Source organism: Nyctereutes procyonoides, unplaced genomic scaffold (genome assembly GCF_905146905.1).
Source record: "Nyctereutes procyonoides isolate TBG_1078 unplaced genomic scaffold, NYPRO_anot_genome, whole genome shotgun sequence".
Classification (NCBI taxonomy): domain Eukaryota; kingdom Metazoa; phylum Chordata; class Mammalia; order Carnivora; family Canidae; genus Nyctereutes; species Nyctereutes procyonoides.
Window position 1 is genome coordinate 23765286 of NW_026575125.1, and position 21301 is coordinate 23786586.

General features: G+C 35.4%; 1 pseudogene; it reads right to left on the bottom strand.

The window, feature by feature from the left end:
- Positions 1–2493: 2493 nt before the first annotated feature.
- The window catches only part of LOC129517849 (thioredoxin-like protein 4A), a 38562-nt pseudogene continuing 19754 nt past the window's right edge, over positions 2494–21301 (bottom strand).

Sequence of the window (21301 nt, forward strand, 5' to 3'; positions counted from 1 at the left end):
TAGGGAACAACATAAACTATGGGGTTACAGGAGCACTCTTAATCTGGTCGCAGTACAATCACTAACCTTAAATTATTATCGTCCACTTCTTCATCCAAGATGCAAAAACTCTTCCAACTAGGTCTAGGGCAAAAGTGTCATTTCCCAAAATCTATTTCTGTGCACATGACCCAGGTTAGGAAAAAGGAAGCAGAGAGCAGAGACTGCAAGATCTAAATGCTCTGAAGAAACATTGCTTCTCTTGCTGGGTGAAATTTTACCAATGCCGTTTATTAGCAAGTTCGATAAGTCTTGATAAACAGTGGGATGAAACTTTTGAAGTAAAAAAGTAAAAAAAAAAAAAGTTTCTGCTGGCTTTAATAATTACTAAAATTAAAAGGGTGAGCAGCATTACAGCTTGTTACAGGAAGGCTTTATGGAAACTGTGATTCTAAAAGGATACCTCTGACTCACTAGAATCATTCCAGGCATATAGAGCAAAATGAGGAGGGAAGAAAAAAATCTACCCAGGAAAGGTATTAAGAAAAGAAATCTGTTTAGTCACAGGGAGAGAAGGGGGAGGGAAGTAGCAGGGGCCCAAAGGAAGCAAGGGAAGAAATAGAAATGGGACGAAGGGATTAAGGGGTTGGGAGGTGAGGGCAGGTCTGGATTAGTTTGAAAGGCGCTGAGACCAGGTTAAGTGATTTACGAAAGGTCCCCTACTGAGTCACTGGCAGCTCTGCTTCCATCCCTCCTATTTTGGGTTTCCTCTTTAGTTCCTTGTCTCTACACAGAAATAGACATTCTATGTGATTTTCTCTCATTGCAAATCTTTTATACTTTAACTCAGAAAGCCGTGTTTAGAGGACTGTGTAGGTGGTTGTTTTTAATGTTGAATTTTTTCCCCTTCTTTGGGAAAACTGCTGGTATAGAAAGCTTCCTTGACTCAGTATTGAGACAAATAAAAGACAAATGTGTTATTCTACTGAGACTGTTGAAATGAAAGTTTGCTTTGAAGTAGGGTACTAGAATACATATGAGAGAATGCTGTTCTTGTCATAAAAACTGTCAGCTGAGCTTTCTTTGCCATGTCAGAGAGAATGACAATCTAACAGGGCCAAAGTCAGACTGAGGGAATAGATTTTCTTTTCCTTAATCACTAACTCAACCTATGACCAGAAGAAGACAATATTAGAGATAGAAAGTAAATTCAGAATCTGGAGAATATGGCCAATAATCACAAAATCAATGTAAATGGATTTCAAGAATTAAAATTGTTACTGTCTATTGACAGGAATATTAAAAGTATTAGTGACTATTCATAAGTATTTTTGAACAAATCATTGACTTAGTTCTATAATTTTGACATCATAAATTTGATTTAACAGAAATTTTTCTATCTTTAGAAGGCAACAGCTTAAATCCATCCATCTGGAGTCTGGTGTTTGAAACAGTTATTTCTAGAAATCTCTGATGATACAAATCAAAACAATTTATAATACAAAACCTTAAAATGCAACAACAAATACATTTTTAAATTTTTCTCTTGAATTAATTTGCCTTTAATTTCATATCTTATTGGCTTGGATTTTTAACACCATGTCTATTTTTTTTTAATGTGAATGAGCCTAATGCACAATGTTCAAAGAAAAGTATTAAATTTAAAATGAAGAGAAACCTGAAGAGATATTCTCTTAGTCAATAAATATTTCTAGGGCCATATTTCAGCTATTAATGTTAAATTTAAGTGAAAACTTGTTTTTTGTAAATCTTTTGAAATAGTTTCATTAATTAAAGAATTTCCCCAGCTTCACTGAGATATTATTGACATTTGTTTAAGGTTTATAACATGATGATCTGATACACATATATTGCAAAATAATCACTACAATAAGGTAAGCTAACACCTCTATGCCCTCACATAATTACGTTTTTGTTATTGTTGTCATAACATTGAAGATTTACTCTCTTAACAACCTTCAAGTATATAATATAGTATTGTTAATTATAGTCACCATGCTGTACATTGAATTTCCCAGAACTTACTCATCTCATAGCTGAAAGTTTGTACTCTTTGTCCAACATATCCCCTTCCTACAACTCCTCCAGCCTCTGGAAACCAGCATTCTAATCTCTATTTCTAGGAGTGGGGTTTTCTAATTTCCACATAGAAGTAAGAATACGTAGTATTCTCCATCTGAATTATTTCACTTAGTATAAGCCATGAACGTCTATCTTTTTTTTCCATCCCTGCGTATTTTATTTATGTCAGCCAGATATTACGGACATTTGCTAATATAGAAATACAATGGCCAGGCAGGCAGAGAGTTGATGCCATGCAACCCCTACTGCAAAGACCCTCCATGTCCTTGAGCTTTGAGTTCTCTTCCAAATGCTTTCTTTCTCTTTTTTTTTCTTTTTTTAAAATTTAAATTCAATTTGCCAACATATAGTATAACACTCAGTGCTCATCCCATCAAGTGCCAAATACTTTCTCTAAGGCTTTAAATAGTTTCAAATATTTCCACATGAAAATGATTTTGCACCACTTCTGTGCATGGAGATTGGGCTGAGCTCAGTATTGTACTTCATGAAGTAGTCCTTTGGAGACACGACCAGACCATGACTTTTCTAGGTGCCCCGTACACAGTCTCGATGGCGTTTATCATTTCCTGTTTGTCTTCCGTGGCCCAGTTGATCTTGTTGTTGTTACCAGTATCCAGGTCAATCATGATGTGCTTGTTCATTCTCGGCCATGCTGTACAGCACCTCATCCATCTTCATACACATGGGGTCCCAGTCGTGTCCAAAGCAGATGACCACCATGGGGTCCTCCTCTGAAAGGATGGCCCGATCCACCGACCAGCTGTTGTGCAGGTGCGGGAGCATGTTGCAAAGGGCAGGATTTCCTTCTTTTTTGTGGCTGAGTAATATTTCATTGTGTATATGTACCACACTTTCTTTATCCATTTATCCACCAGTGGACATTTAGGTTGTGTAGATCTTAGCTATTGTGGATAATGCAGCAACAAACATGTGAGTATAGACCTGACTTCAAGATAATGATTCTATTTCCTTTATATATATGCTCAGATGTGGAATAGCTGGATTGTATGGTAGATTTTCAATTTTTGAATTTTCGAGGAGCCTCCATACTATTTTCCACAGCAGCTGCACCAATTTACATCTCCACCAATAATGCACAAGGGCTCCCTTTGTCTACATCCTCACCAACGCTTGCTGTCTCTTGACTTTTTGATAATAGCCATTCTAACAGTTGTGAAGGAATAGCTTCTTATGGTTTGATTTGCATTTTCCTAATGATTAATGATGCAGAACATCTTTTCATGTACCTATTGGTCATTTGTATGTCTTCTTTGGAAAAATGTCCATTCAAGCCCTCTGCCAATTTATTTAATTGGATTGTTTGGATTTTTACTATTGAGTCATATGAGTTCCTTATATATTTTGGATACTGACCCTTAATGAGATATATGATTTGCAAATATCCTCTCTCATTTCACAAGTTGCTTTCTCACTCTGTTGATTGTTACTTATGCTGTGCAAAAGTTCTTTAATTTAAAGAATTAATAATGTGAAAATGTCAAGGTTACCCAGGGCAATTTACACATTTAATGCAATCCCTATCAAAATACCATGGACTTTCTTCAAAGAGTTGGAACAAATTATCTTAAGATCTGTGTGGAGTCAGAAAAGACCCCAAATAGCCAGGGGAATATTGTAAAAGGAAACCAGAGGCAGGGGCCATCACAATGCCAGATTTCAGGTTGTACTACAAAGCTGTGGTCATCAAGACAGTGTGGTACTGGCACAAAAACAGACACAACGATCAATGGAACAGAATAGAGAACCCAGAAGTGGACCCTCAACTTTATGGTCAACTAATATTCGACAAAGGAGGAAAGACTATCCACTGGAAAAAAGACAGTCTCTTCAATAGATGGTGCTGGGAACATTGGACATCCACATGCAGAAGAATGAAACTAGACCACTCTCTTGCACCATACACAAAGATAAACTCAAAATGGATGAAAGATCTAAATGTGAGACAAGATTCCATCAAAATCCTAGAGGAGAACACAGGCAACACCCTTTTGAACTTGGCCACAGCAACTTCTTGCAAGATACATCCATGAAGGCAAGAGAAACAAAAGCAAAAATTAATTATTGGGACTTCATCAAGATAAGAAGCTTCTGCACAGCAAAAGATACAGTCAACAAAACTAAAAGACAACCTACAGAATGGGAGAAGATATTTGCAAATGACCTATCAGATAAAGGGCTAGTATCCAAGACCTATAAAGAACTTATTAAACTCAACAGCAAAGAAACAAACAATCCAATCATGAAATGGGCAAAAGACATGAACAGAAATCTCACAGAGGAAGACATACACATGGCCAACAAGCACATGAGAAAATGCTCCGCATCACTGGCCATCAGGGAAATACAAATCAAAACCACAATGAGATACCACCTCACACCAGTGAGAATGGGGAAAACTAACAAGACAGGAAACAACTAATGTTGGAGAAGATGCGGAGAAAGGGGAGCCCTCTTGCACTGTTAGTGGGAATGTGAACTGGTGCAGCCACTCTGGAAAACTGTGTGGAGGTTCCTTAAAGAGTTAAAAATAGATCTGCCCTACGACCCAGCAATTGCACTGCTGGGGATTTACCCCATAGATACAGATGCAATGAAACGCCGGGACACCTGCACCCCGATGTTTATAGCAGCCATGTCCACAAGAGCCAAACTGTAGAAGGAGCCTCGGTGTCCATCGAAAGATGAATGGATAAAGAAGATGTGGTCTATGTATACAATGGAATATTACTCAGCCATTAGGAACGACAAATACCCACCATTTGCTTCAACGTGGATGGAACTGGAGGGTATTATGCTGAGTGAAATAAGTCAATCGGAAAAGGACAAACATTATATGGTCTCATTCATTTGGGGAATATAAAAAATAGTGAAAGGGAATAAAGGGGAAAGGAGAAAAATGAGTGGGAAATATCAGAAAGGGAGAAAGAACATGAGAGACTCAACTCTGGGAAACGAACTAGGGGTGGTAGAAAGGGAGGTGAGGAGGGGGTGGGGGTGACTGGGTGATGGGCACTGAGGGGGCACTTGATGGGATGAGCACTGGGTGTTATCCTGTATGTTGGCAAATTGAACACCAATAAAAAATAAATTTATTCAAAAAAATTAAAGCAGTCTTACTTATCTATTGTTGTCTTTCCTGCTTGTGCTTTTGGTGTAATATCCAAAAAAAGTTATTGCTGAAACGAATGTCAAAGAGATTTCTTCTAGTAATTCTATTGTTGCTAGTCTCACATCTGAGACCTGCCTTTAATCCCTCTGAGGTTATTTTAGTGACATTGTAAAACAGGGTTTCAATTTCATTCTTTTGCATGTGGTTATCCAGTTTTCCCTCCTTTCCCCATTGAGTATTCTTGGCTCTCTTGTTAATAATTAGTTGGCTGTATATGTATGAGTTTAATTCTGAGCCCCCAATTCAGTGCCACTGGTCTATATGTCTGTCTTTATGCCAGTACCATATTATTTCTATTATTATAGCTTTGTAGTATAGTTTGAAATCTGAACGTGTAATACCTTCACCTAGTTCTTCTTCAGGACTGTTTTGGCTATCTGGCGTCTTTTGTGACTCCACACAAATTTTAGGCTTTTTTTCTATTTCTGTGAAAAATGCCATTGGAATTTTGATAGAGATAACATTGAACATTTAGATGGTTTTGGGTAGTACAGACATTTCTAAATTCTTCTAATCTATATACTTCCAATCCATGAACTTGAGATATCTTTCATTCATTTGTACCTTCTTCATTTGATTCCATCAATGTCTAGTAATCATCAGTGTACAGAACTTTTACCTCCTAGGTTAAGTTTATTCTGAAGTATTTTATTGTTTCTGATACTTTTATAAATGGGATTATTTTCTTTCTTTTTCAGATAGGTCGTTGTTAGTGTATAAACCACAATTGGTTTTTATATGTTGAGTTTTGTATACTGCAACTCTACTGAATTTATTTATTAGTTGTAAAAGCTTTTTAGTAGAGTCTTTAAGTATTTTATATATATAAAATTGTATAATCTCCAAACAAAGAAAATTTTACTTATTCCTTGCTGATTTGGATGTCTTTTATTTCTTTTTCTTGCCTAATTGCTTTAGGTAGGGGTTCCAATACTATGTTGGACAGAATGGTGAGTGGATACTCTTGTCCTGCTCCTGATACTAATAAGCAAGCTTTCAACCTTTCACTGTGAAGTATGATGTTAGCTGTGGGTTTTAGATATATGGCCTTTATTATGTTAAGGTATGTTCTTTCTCTACCCAATTTGTTGAGAGTTTTTTTTTTTTTTATCATGAAAGGATGTTAAATTTGGTCAAATTATTTTCCTGCACCTAGTGAGATGACCACGTGATTTTTATCCACCATTCTTTTTTAAGTGTTGATTTGCATATGCTGAATCATCCTTGCATCCCAAGAATAAATTCCACCTGATAATGGTATATGATCATTTTAATGTGTTCTTGAACTCAGTTTGCTAAAGTTCTTTTTTCAGATTTTATTTTTAAGTAACCTCTACACCCAACATCGGGCTCAAACTCATAAACCCAAGATCAAGAGTCACACACTCCACTGACTGAGCCAGCCATGTGCCCCAATTTGTTAGTATTTTTGATGAGAAATTTGCATCTAATTAATCAGAGATATTGGCCTTTGGTTTTCTTTTCTGGTAGTGTCTTTATCTGGCTTTGGTACCGGGGAACATGGCCTCATAAAATGAATTTGGGAGTATTCATTTCTCTTCAAATTTTCAGTAGAGTTTGAGAAGGATTAGTGTTAGTTCTTTAAATGTTTGGTGGAATTCACCAGTGAAATAATTGGTCCTGGGTTTTTTTTCTTGGGAAGTTTTTGATTATTGATTCAATCTCCTTACTTACTATGTGAACCTATCTTTTCTACCCTTCTCAATATAACTTTTCTAATTTCTGTACTTTCCCAGGTGCTATAATCCCTTGCATGGAATTATTTGATTATGTGAAGGTATTTTTGAGTGTGGATAATTGTTCCAATTGATGTTTCTTGTGGGGAGGAGTTTGACAAGCACTAGTAATGCATATGCTGCCATTTTGCTGACATTGCCCCCTAAAAAAAAAAACTTTCCTTATTAATAGGTTATTAGAAGAAAGCTCATTGACTACATATCCAGTGTTGAAATTCTGGAAGGAAAAATGCACAGGTCTCTGGTTGCCAAGCCAACTCATAATACTTGTCCTTCATGCCAGAGATGCTGAAGTACAGAAAATAACAAAAGAACTGCTTCTGGTAGTTCCTTTTGTACAAACATGCAGAATCAAAAGATGTGTTTAACAGATTTTTTTAAATCAATACTTTAGAGCATAAAAAAGGAAATACTAAAGATAATTGCCTGATATTCATATTAAGAAGTGCCCAGCAAAGATATCCCATATGATTCCCACAGACCTGAATCACATTAGATTTGGATTCCTGGTGGCTGCATAGACCCTCCATTAGGACTCTCTTTGGTTGACCCAAAGATATTTCCATCAACTTCTGCAGGTCATGGCTTAAGTTTATTCCCTCCTCCCTACCTAGAGCTCTCAATGTGTATTTTACTGAGGCCCATATATTTTCTGAGAGAAAGAAAGTGAAACAAGTATTCTGTGTATTGCTGTTGGTTGGTTATGCTCTAAAATCCATAGCATCCAGACACTTCAGGGATTAATGATGCTTGAAGGCAGGAGTCAAAACCTCTTGGTTCTACTTCTAACCTCAGTATTAATTTGGCCCATATCTTTGGCATATCAGTTATGTTCTATTTCCTTATCTAGATTCAAGTATGTTCGTATCTCTTTAGTGTATCAGAAAATGTGGTGGAAAAGAAAAAAATGCAATATCTTGAATACTTAGAATTTCTCAGTAGAAAATTGATAGATAAGATTATCATTTTTACTATTTTCAATAACAATATATAAACATCTCCTCTAGAGAGTAGTGAGATATTGCCATAACCTGAAGAGAGAATCAACTATATAATTTTCTGGGTCTAGTGCAAAATGAAGATATGGGACCTCTTTTCAAAATCACCAAGAATTCACAGACATCCAAGTCCAGGAAGTACAGAGAACCTCAAACAAGATGAACCCAAAAAGGTCCACACCAAGACACATAATAATTATAAAAGCCAAAATTAGATAAAGAGAGAGAATCTTAAAAGCAGCAAAAGAAAAGCAAAGACATATAAGGAAAATCCCTTAAGGCTATCAGCTGGTTTTTCAGCAGAAATTTTGCAGACCAGAAGATAGTGACCTAATATATTCAGAGTGCTGAGAGGAGAAAAGTTATCCTTGGTTATAAGTTTTTTTCTTATAATCAAGGATACTCTACCTGGGAAGACTGTCATTCAGAACTGAAGGAGAAATAGTAACCTACATAAAAGTTAAGGGAGTTCATCACCACTAAACTAGCCTTATAAGAAATGTTAAAGGGAATTATTTAAGTAGAAAGTAAAGGTCATAACCTAAAGTGAAAAAATAGTGAAAGGAAAAAAAATTTCACTGGTAAAAGCAAACATACAGTAAAGGCAGCAGATTAATCACTTATAAAGCCAATGTGGAGGTTAAAATACAAAAGCTGTAAAGTCCAATCATATATACAAAACTCAGTCAGGACCTACCTAAAATAAAAAGGTGTAAAAGATGATATCATATACATAAAACAGAGGGGGAAGTAAAATTGGAGTGCTTTTAGAATGTGTTTGAACTAAAGTGACCACCAACTTAATGTAGACTGCCATACACATAGGATGTATGGCGTACATATATGAACCCCATGGGAACAACCATATACCCAAAACCAATAATAGATCCACAAAAAATTAAGAGAAAGGAATATAAGCATAACACTAAATAAAGTCATCAAAACCACAAGGGAAGAGAAGAAAAAAGGAACATGGAAGAACTACAAAAACTACCAGAAAACAATTAGCAAAATGTTGATAAGTACATACCTATCAATAATTTAAATTTAAATCAACTAAATGCTCCAATCAAAACGCAATCCTAAAAACTCCACAAAAAACTGTTAGAACAAATAAATGACCTCAGTAAAGTTGCAGTATATAAAATTAATATACAGAAATCTGTTACATTTCTATACACTAATAACAAAGCAGCAGAATGAGAAATTAAGAAAACCATCTCATTTACAATTGTACTAAAAAGAATAAAATACCTAAGAATAAACTTAAATAAGAAGGAGAAAGACCTGCACTCTGAAAACTCTAAGACAACGATGAAAGAAATTGAAGACAACACAATCAAATGGAAAGCAATACCATGCTCATGGAATGGAAGAATTACTATTGTTAAGATATCTATACCATCCAAAGCAATCTATAGATTGAATGCAATGCCTATCAAAATAGAAAATGATCAGAGGACCTGAATAGATGTTTTCCTAAAGAAAACATACAGATGTCCAATAAGCATATGAAAAGATGCCCAACATTGTTAATCATCAGGGAAATAAAATCATCAGCTATCACCTCAAACCAGTCACAGTAACAAGACAAGAAATAAGAGGTGCTGACAAGGATGTGTAGAAAAGGGATCTCTCATGCACTGTTGGTGGGAATGTAAATTGCTACAACCACTGTGGAAACCGTATTGGAGTTCCTCAAAAAATTAAAAATAGAAATATCGTGGGATCTAGTAATTCCGTTACTGGGTATTTATCCAAAGAGAACAAAAATACTAATTCAAAAAGATATATACACCCCTACATTTATTGCAGCATCATTTACAACAGCTAAATATGGAAGCAACCCAAATGTCCATTGATAGATGAATGGATACAGAAGAGGTGGTAAATACATAAATGGACTATTACTTAGCCATAAAAAGGATGAGATCTTGCCATTTGCAACAATGTGGATAGATTCAAAGTGTGTAACACTAGTTGAAATAAGTCAGATTGGACAGAGAAAGAGAAATACCATATGATTCCACTTATATGTGGAATCTAAAAAAATGATAAATTGTGATGTGACTATAATATGAAATACTATTTAGCAACAAAAATGAATAAACTACAGCTATATGCAACAACAACAAATATTAATAAGAATTCCAAGACAGTGACAACAGAGCATTTAGCATGTATGGAACCCTTTTGAACACAGGGCTTTGGGCAACTGCACAGGTTGCACACTCATGAAGCACACCCTGCCTAAAGCATGGGTCCTGGATGGAAAAAATCAGAAATAATAATTCTGAAAGTTTATAATCTTGAGTTTGAGCCTCATTTTATACAAGTGAGGGGCAAAGGTAAATCATTTAACAAACAAAACTGCTTTCCCCTTTACTTTTTATCTTATGACTCCAGTAGGATGAGCCTCTCTGCCCTCACTATCAGTTCAGTCACAAACCATAAAACAAAGAAATTCTTTGTAGAAGAGCGAAATAAAGCACAAAGACGCTGTTTATGATGTAACTTCAACATTTGTGTAGCTTTATGTCACTCTACAACTGTATGGACTACAAAAGAAGGCATCATCCTAAAGAATACTATGCTGGTTCAATTCTGTTTGCTGTGCTCCTTCCCAACCCAGGTTCCTTTTGCACCTTTGCCTTTCCTAGTCTGTACCCAAGAATGCTGACCCCCATGGATTATGTCGCTGGGACCCTTTATTGGTTAGCTTCCCACTGGTAGAATATTGGAGGTTGGGAGGAGAGGAAAATCTAGGTATTTCTTCCTTACTCCATCCAGCTTAGTACTGATTCTCTGACAACAGCTGCAGCTTTCCCATCAGATAGCCCTCCCTCCATGATCCCAGTGTTCACAGGCCCTCTATTAGCTCCTCAAAGAAGGAAAACAATAATAATAAATTTCTGATGCTACTACACTTTGGATGCCTCAATATTTACTTTTAGTTTTGGTTCCCCCAAATCTGCTCATTCCTCAGTGAATTGTCCTTCTATTGAAGTATCTTAAACTTATTTTTTTAAAAGATTTTATTTGTTTATTCATGAGAGACACAAAGAGAGAGCCAGAGACATAGGTAGAGGGAGAAGCAGACTCCCCACAGGAAGCCTGATGTGGGACTCAATATCTGGACCAGGATCATGCCCTGAACCAAAGGCAGATGCTCAACTGCTGTGCCACCCAGGCATCCCAGTATCTTAAACTTTTGGAGTAAAATCTGTTTCTCACGAGAATCTTGACTGACACATATGATTTAACCTAATATCCTACTTTAATGCTCTCACTCTTTTCTAGGGGAAGTGTCCATAGTTATCATCACAAAGAAATCTGTGAGCCCCACAATAGTTTAAAAATCACTGCTCTGCAAGTACATTGTCTGCTAAACATATCTCATTACTTGAGTAAGTTCTGTCTACTATTATTTTCAGTTGCCTTTTGAATTTCTAACTAGTCTCCAAAATAAGCCTACAATTTGTTTGAAGAGAGAAACTTTCATACAACTATGCTGTCTTTCTTCAGCTCTCCTGAACCCAGCAGCAAGCACAGTATTATAATTAAAAAAGGCAAGTATCCATTAACCAATTGCTTGTGCAGGTATGGAATTTTGAAGAAAAAGTAGATCCCATAAATCAGAACTTTTCAAAGAAATTCACGTTTCATTTGTAAATCCTTCATAAAGTTAGGTTACATTTGACAGAGTGTGAGTCTACTTATTATCTTAGTTAGACAATACTTTAAGACAATGCAAGCTTCTCAAACTGATGTAATCCTCATGAATGGATTATAGCCAGAACCTTATGGATCAGAGTATATTTAACATAAACAGGAAATAGGGTGGAAGAAAGCAAAGAGTATAAATATCTTGAGTGAAAATAAAAACAGGAAAAATGGGAGACATCAACTTTTTTAAAGTGGAAATAATCTTGATAAAAAAGAATTAAACAGGGGCACCTGGGTAGCTCAGTAGTTGAGCATCTGCCTTTGGCTCAGGGCATGACCCTGGGGTCCTGGGGTCGAGTTTCACATCAGGTTCCCCTCTGCCTATGTCTCTGCCTCTCTCCCTGGGTCTCTCGTGAATGAATGAATGAATGAATGAATGAATAAACAAATCTTTTTAAAAAAAAGAATTAAACATTAAAACTATATAGCATAAAAATATAATATTTGCCAGATCTCCATGACACAAAGAGGCATCAAAAAGGGTAGCAGAGGGATGTTGGGATGATAGTTGAGTAAGAGGACCCTGAGCTCATCACCCCACATTTTCAACTAGATATCATCCATATCCAAGTAAATAAAGCAGAGAGTGATCCAAAGAGTGGACAAACTCTACAACTAAATATAAAGAAGCTAGAACTGAAAGGTCAGGTAGGTCTAAAAGGCAGAGCAAGGCTGCCCACAGGACTGAGGGAGCTGCAGGTGTCAAGAGGACAGAAAAACAGGCCCTCTCATCAAGGAGCTCACATGGGGAAGACTAGTACACATACAATTTGACTTTAAAAACCAGAAGGGCTGAATTCCATGAGTTTGTAAAACCAGGCTTTACAAATCTGCTTTGGTTATTTGGGATCTTTTATGATTCCATGAAAATTAGGATTGTTTGTTCTAGTTCTGTGAAAAATGCTGTTGATATTTTTATAGGGATTGCATTAAATGTATAGATTGCTTTGGGTAGTGTAGACATTTTAACAATATTTGTTCTTCCAGTCCATGCACATGGAGTGTCTTTCCATTTCTTTGTGTCCTCTTCAATTCCTTTCATCAGTGTCTTACAGCATCCAGATTACAGGTCTTTCACCTCTTGGGTTAGGTTTATTTCTAGGCGGTCCTGGCCAGGATCTGCTGAACAGGGGACAATGCACTGTGGGGCACTACAGGACCTCTTTATAAAGTTACTACTTTCAAAATCAGAAGGTATAGCTGACTTTCTTAACACAGAGAGTGAGGCAAACAAATGAGGAGACAGAGAAATTTATCCAAAGTGAAAGAACAGGACAAGGCCACAGTCAGAGATCTAAATGAAGCAGTTATAAGTAATATGCATGATAGAGAATTTAAAGCAATGATTATAAGGATACTCACCACTGAACTTGGAGTTCCACTAAGGAGTGGAATACATGAGTGACACCCTTAACACAGAGACAAGGAATAGCATAGCAGAGATAAAGGGCTCAATAAATGAAATCAGAAACATGATTGATGGAATGAACAGCAGGATGGAAGAAGTAGAGGAATGGATTAGTGACCTAGAAGACAGCATAATGGAAAGCAATCAAACTGAACAAGAGAGAAAGGTACTATGCAAAATGAGAATAGGCTTGGGGAACTCGGTGACTCCATCAAATATAATAACATTTGTATTACAGGAGTTTTAGAAGAAGAGAGATAAAAGGAGATAGAAAATTTATTTGAAAAAAAAAGAAAAGAAAATTTATTTGTAAAATAATAGCCAAAAACTTCCCTAGTCTGGGGAAGGAAACAGATATCCAGATCCAGAAGGCACAAAAAGATGCCAACAAAATCAACAAAAGCAGACCCACATAGAAACTTATTGCAATTAAATTTACAAAATATAATGATACAGAAAAAAATCTAAAAGCAGCAAGACAAAAGAAGTCAGAAACTTAAATGAAAAACACATAAGGCTAGCAGATTTTTCAATAGAAACTTTGCAAGTCAGAAGGATGTGACATGACATATTCAAAGTACTGAAGGGGAAAAATCTGTAGCAAAGAATATTCTATCCAGCAAGGCTATAATCCAGAATAGAAGGAGAGATAAAGAGTTTCTCTTTATCTCTTTTTATATGACAGATCATCTAAACAAAAACTAAAGGAGTTCATGACCACTAAACCAGCTCTTCAAGAAATAGTATAAGGGACTCTCTGAGTGGAAAGGAGAGACCAAAAGTAACAGTAGTAAAGAAACAAAAAAGCAGTACAAATGAATATTTCTGTAAAAAAAAAAAAAACAGTCAAGTAACTAAAAAAAAGTGTTATTAAATATAATCACATGTACCTAAAATGTGGGGAGGAGAGAAGAATGGTTTCAAACACAAAGAACCATAAATGTAATGTAGACTGCTATATGCAGAAGAGGTTATAAACAAATCTAATGGTAACTATCTATAAAAAATCTTATATACATGCAAAGAATAAAGAGAAAGAAATTCAAATATATCACTAAAGAAAATTAGATAAATATGAAAGGAAGAAAGGAAGAAAAGAAAGGATCAGAGAAAATCTTTAGAAACAACCACAAACTAAGTAATAAAATGGCAAAAAATACATATATGTCAGTTATTGGAATGTAAATGTTCTAAGCATTCTGATTAAAGACAGGGAATAGAATGGATCAAAAAATATAAACAAAAAAATAAAAATATATATATAAACAAGATCCATCAATATGCGGCCTATAAGAGACTCATTTTAAACCTGAAAACACCTACAGATTGATAAGGGTTGGAGAAACATCTGTCATATGCATGGGTATCAAAAGAAAGCTGGAGTAACAGTACTTTTTTCCAAACAAAATAGACTTTAAAACAAAAACTGTAAAAAGAGACAACAAAGAAAACTATGTAATGATAAAAGGGTTTGTAATTGTAAATATTTATGCACCCAAAATAGGAGCACCCAAATACATAAAAAATTTAATAACAAACATAAAAGAACTAATCAATAATAACACAATAATAGTAGGGGTCTTCAATACACCACTTACGTCAATGGACAGATTATCTAAACAGAAAATCAACATGGAAATAGTGGCTTTGAATGACACACTGGACCAAATGGATTTAACAGATATATTCAGAACATTCCACCCTCTAGAATATATCACATACTAGCCCACAAACCAAACCTCAACAAATTCAAGATCTAGATCATACCATGCATATTATCTTACCACAGTTCCATGAAACTAGATGTCAACCACAAGAAAAAAACTGAAAATAGCACAAATACATGGTGGTTAAACAACATGCTACTAAACAATGAATGGGTGAACAAGAAAATAAAATAAAAAATTTAAAGTACATGAAAATAAAGCACAATCGTCGAAAACAGCAAACAAGAGAAACAGGCCCTCTCATCAAGGAGCTCACATGGGGAAGCAGTTCTAAGAGTGAAGTTTATAGCAATATAGGCATACCACAAGAACCAAGAAAAATCTCCAATAGACAACCTAACTTTGTACCTAAAGGAGCTAGAAAAATAACAACAAACAAGACTTAAAACCAGCAGAAGGAAGGAAATAATAAAGACCAGAGCAGAAACAAATGATATAGTTACTAAAAACAAAACTACAACACAACAGATCAATGAAACTAGGAGCTGGTCCTTTGAAAAATTCAATGAAATTGATGAACCTCTACCCAGACTTACCAAGGAGAAATTAGAAAGAACTCAAATAAATAAAATCACAAATGAGGAGAATTAACAACAAATACCACAGAAATATAATCAGAAGAGAATATTATGAAAAACTATATGCCAACAAATTGGACAACCTAGAAGAAATGTGTAAGTTTCTAGAAACATATAAACTGCCAAAACTGAAACAGGAAGAAACAGAAAGTTTGAACAGACCAGCAAAGAAATTGAGTCAACAATCAAAAAGCTCCCAACAAACAAAAGTGTAGAACCAGATGGCCTCATAGGCAAATCCCAACAAACATTTAAAGAAGACCTAATATTTAGTCTTCTCCAACTATTCCAAAATGTGGAAGAGGAAGGAAAACTTACAAATTAATTCCATGAGGCCAGCATTACCCTGATACCAAAACCAGATGAAAACAGTACTAAAAAGAGAAAACTATAAGCCAATATCTCTGATAAACATTGATGCAAAAATTCTCAAAAAAATGCTAGCAAAATGAATTCAACAACACATTAAAAACATTATTTACGATGATCAAGGACAACTTTTTCCTGTATTGTAAGGAAATATTCACAAATCAATCAATGTGACACATCACATCCTTAGGAGAAAAGATGAGAACCATTTGATCATTTCAATAGACACCAAAAAAGCATTTGGCAAAGTACAACATCCATTCATGATAAAAATCCTCAGCAAAGCAGGTTTAGAGGGAGCATGACTCAACATCATAAAGGCCATCTGTGAAAAACCACCAGCTAACATCATCCTCAATAGAGAAAAACTGAGAGCTTTTCCCCTAAGGCCAGGAACAAGACAGGGATGCCCATTCTCACAACTTTTATTCAACATATTACTGGAAGTCCTAGCCACAGCAATCAGACAACAAAAATAAATCCAAGCCAGTAAGGAAGAAGTACAACTTTCACTATTTGCAGATGACATGATACTCTATATAGAAAAGCTGAATGACTCCACCAAAAAAATTGGTGAACTGATTCATGAATTCAGTAAAGTCACAGGATACAAACTCAATGTACAGAAATCTGTTGCATTTCTATGCACTGATAATGAAGCAGCAGAAAGAGAAATTAAGAACATAGTCTCATTTACAATTGCACCAAAGATAATAAGATACCTTAGGAATAAACTTAACCATAGAGGTGAAAAACTTGTAATCTGAACACTGTAAAACACTGATGAAAGAAATTGAAGAGGACACAAAGTAATGGAAAGACGATACTCCATGTTCACGGTTGGAAGCACAAATATTGTTAAAATGTCTATACTACCCAAAGTAATCTATGCATTTAATGCAATCCCTATCAAAGTACCAATAACATTTTTCACACAACTAGAACAAACAATCCTAATTTGCATGGAATCACAAAAGCCCCCAAATAAAGCAATTTTGAAAAAGAAGAGCAAAGCTGGAAGCATCAACAATTCTGGACTTCAAGGTATATTACAAAGCTGTAGTGATCAACACACTATGGTACTGGCACAAAAATAGACTCATACATCCCTGGAACAGAAAAGAAAACCCAGAAATGAACCCACAACTTTGTGGTCAATTAATCTTCAACAAATCAGGAAAAAATATCCAATGGACAAAGAACAGTCTCTTCAACAAATGGTGTTGGGAAAAGTGGACAGAAACACGCAATGTAAACTGTACCACTTTCCTACACCATACATACACAAAACTAAATTCAAGATGGAAAAGACTGAAATGTGAGACCTGAAACCATAGAAATCCAAAAAGAGAACACAGGCAGTAACTTCTTTGACATTGGCCATAGCAACTTCTTTCCAAATCTGTCTTCTGAGGGAAGGGAAACAAAAGCAGAAATAAACTATGGGAACTGTGTCAAAATAAAAAGCTTCTGGATAGCAAGGGAAACAAACACAACTAAATGGCAACCAATTGAATGGGAGAAGATATTTACAAATGATGTATCTGATAAAGGTTAATATCCAAAATACATAAAGAAAGTATAAAATGCAACACTCAAAAAAGAAATAATCCAGTTTAAAAATGTGCAAAAGACATGAACTGACATTTCTCTAAAGAAGGCATAGAGATGGCCAACAGACACATGAAAAGATGTTCATCATCGCTCATCATCAGGGAAATGCAAATCAAAACTACAATGAGATATCACTTCAAACCTATCAGAATGGCTCACATCAATGACACCAAAAACAACAGGTGTTGGTGAGCATATGGAGAAAAAGGAGCAGCTGAGCACTTTTGGTGGGACTGCAATCTGGTGCAGGCACTGTGGAAAACACCATTGAGCTCCTTCAAAAAGTCGAAAATAGAACAACCCCATGATCCAGCAATCACAATACTAGGTATTTACCCAAAGAATACAAAAACATTGACTGCAAGGGATACATGCACCACTATGTTTACAGCAGTGTTATTTATAATAGCCAATATATGGAAGTAGCCCAAGTGTCCATCGATTGATGAATGGATAAAAAAGTGATATATATATCATATATCAGCAATAAAAAAGAATGAAATCTAGCCATTTGTAATGAGATGAATGGAGCTAAAGAATATAATGCTAAGTGAAACAAGTCAGTCAGAGAAAGACAAATACCACATGATTTCCCTCATATGTGGGATTTAAGAAATAAAACAAACAAGCAAAGAGAAAAAAGAGACAGAGAGGCAAACCAAGAAACAAACTCAATTACAAAGAATAAACTAACGGTTACCAGGGGGGTGGGAGGTAGACGGATGGGTCAAATGGGTGAAATAGATGATGGGGTTTAAGGAGGGCACTTGTGGAGATGAGCACAGGGTGATGTATGGATATGAAGAATCACTGTATTGTACACCTGAAACTAATACAACACTGTACGTAAATTAACTGGAATTAAAATAAAAACTTAAAAAATAAAACAACAAAGGATAACTGAAACAAAAAAAAACTAAAAATACAGCAACATATGTAACAAGCTAAGTATAAATTCTTTTAGTATAATCTAAATCAATAAGAAGAGAAAAAGACGATAATAAAAAAATGGAAAAAAGAAATTGTCAGGTAAATCACAGGAAAAGAAAGACATTGTATAGGAAAACATGAAGAGAAGCTTAACTTTTGTCAGTTTTACAAATGCAAATCACAACAAGCAGCATTTAAAAGTAATCAGATAACAAATCATTTTTTACATGTGTTTGATTTTTATTGTTTTTAAGTTTAATTCCATTATAGTTAACATGTAGTGTTATATTAGTTTTAGGTGCATGTTATAATGATTCAGGAATTCTATGCATTACTCAGTGCTCAATCATAACAAATTTTTCAAAACTCTCATAATAACCAAGATTCATGAAGATGTAGGAAGACCACAGATTTGGTAGAATTATAAATTTAGGCTATCTTATTATATAATTGGTAACTATCACAAATTTAAATGTATATACCTTTTCATCCAAAAACACCCAGCTGAGTATTTTATTCATGTCTCCTTATAATTGCATGTTATATGCATCAGGACTCATTTTAGGTACTCATAACAAAAAAACAAAGCATAACAAAAACAGTAGTCTACATAAGATAGAACCAGGACGCCTGGGTGGCTCATGGCCTGATCCTAGGGTCCAGGATCGAGAGTCCCATATAGGGCTCCTTGCAGGGAGCCTACTTCTCCCTCTATGTCTCTGCCTCTCTCTTTCTCTCTCTCTCTCTCTCTCTCTCTCTCTCTCTGTGTGTGTGTGTGTGTGTGTCTCTCATGAATAAATAAATAAAATCTTTAAACAAACAAATAAATAAATAAATACAAACCTTACTTCTCTGCCATGTAAAGGAAGTTTCGAGGTTGGCAGCCAAGAATTGTTATAGTCATCATTGGTACAGTCCTATCAGGTTCTTTATATTTTCTGCTTTATCATAATTATTACATGATTTTTATTTTCAAAGTCAATCCGTGGACCATAATTTTTGCTGTGATCCAGCCATCACATTTACTCTTAATTATAAGAATAAAGGAAAAATAACAAAAAGATTGGATTATCCAAGTAAGGAAGCTACCTTAAATTAGTTAGGATGCTTCCTGATATACTTAAGGGAATATTAGACTATACATTGCTCAGACAATAGGTTTACTTTTCTTACACAGAAAGACCAGGGATAGGTGAGATCCATGTTTATTAAATAGCTCAATAATGTCATCAAGGCCCCTTGGCTCTTTCATTTGTTCCCAGAGACCATTTTTCAGTGTGCCCTCCACATTTTCCCACAACCATTGCAAGATGGCTGTTGAAGCTCCAAGCATCATGTCCTCATAAGTCAGCATTCAAAATAGGGAGGTAGGGAAGGAAGGGGAATTGTTCGTCATATGTCACTCTCTTGTAAGTGAGATTCTCTTTTGCAAAAGACCTGTTATTTTTTCCTTTGCCTTCCCTCTACTATATAAGAGGCTGGAAAATAGGGTATTTGGGCCTCTTGAGTCTTTATGATGAAGGAATGGCACAACCAGCAAAAAAGAAAGAGGGAAGTCAAGGTCATTGGTACACAGCCAAGAGTGCTTGCTACATACACTGAGAGAGGAAAGAACTAATAGAAAGATTGAATATATATTAGAGAAAAGGTGACTGTCGTTGAATATCTCGGAAGAGAGAGGCTGAGGCACTTGATGGAATGAGCACTGGGTGTTATACTATAGGTTGGCAAATTGAATTTAAATTAAAAAATGTCCAAAAAAAAAAGATCCTAGAGCACTGGTAAAGAAATGGCTCATCTTTTGAAACAAGGAGGAGAGAAGCAAATGAAGATGTATGAGTTAGTAGGAGTCAGTGTAGGAAGCTGAGGGTATTTTCACTTGAGATGACCAAGTAGGAAAACAGAGATAGGAAAATTAATTCTCCTTTTGGAAAGTCCTGCATAGCAACACTTTGAATGCAGCCCAAACAAGTTCTATGTAATGCAAACTTTTCCTTAGAACTCAGACCCTCTGAGCTAGTCTCTTCACCAGAAGGGCAACTGCCAGATATCCTTCCTTGTCCCAGTTTCAAATGGGACACTTTTGTGAGACATGTTCCTTCAGTGACTGAGTTACAATACTGGACACTTCTATGACCCAAGTGTCCTAGGAGAAGAACACGAATACATTACCACTCATTTCAGAAAACCTGCTGTCCATCAGCTACTTTTAAATGAGAAAGGAAGTAATATATAGGTTTGATTTTTCTTTAATTTGAGTATAGTTGACAATGTTAACATTAGTTTCAAGTGTACAACATAGTGACTCAACTTCTCTATACCTTTAGCCATGCTCACCATAAGTGTAGCTACCATCTGTCAGCATACAACACTATTGACTATAATTGACTATATTCCCTATTCTGTGTCTTTTATTACCATGATTTACTAAATCCATAACTGAAAGCCTGTTATATAAACCTTGATCTTATGATATGAATTGTATGAGGTAAAAACAGTATTGGGAAGAGTACAAATAATTAACTCAGCTATTATCCCCAGAATTTCCCACTGCAAAATCCTGTTAGTTTTCTCTGCCACCCAGAAAGCTCCTCTGATAAACCTCTCCTTTCATTTGGTTGGTTGGGATCAGTTAACATTTGGGGAAGTTAACGGTAATTTATGTACACTGTAATTACGATATAAAACTGCACAGAAGTTCTATTGGAACATAATATAGCAAACTAGTCCTAAATTTCAAATATTTGTGAAGAATTACACATTTAATATTACCTTCCCTTTCTATAAATAGAATTTATCAATAGAAACATTTTTCTTTATATAGAAGTGTTGAATTATAAAAACTTTTAACATAAAAAAACAAATGCTTTGAAATAATTCCCTGGTATTTCACATTTTCCCATAACTATATCATAATCA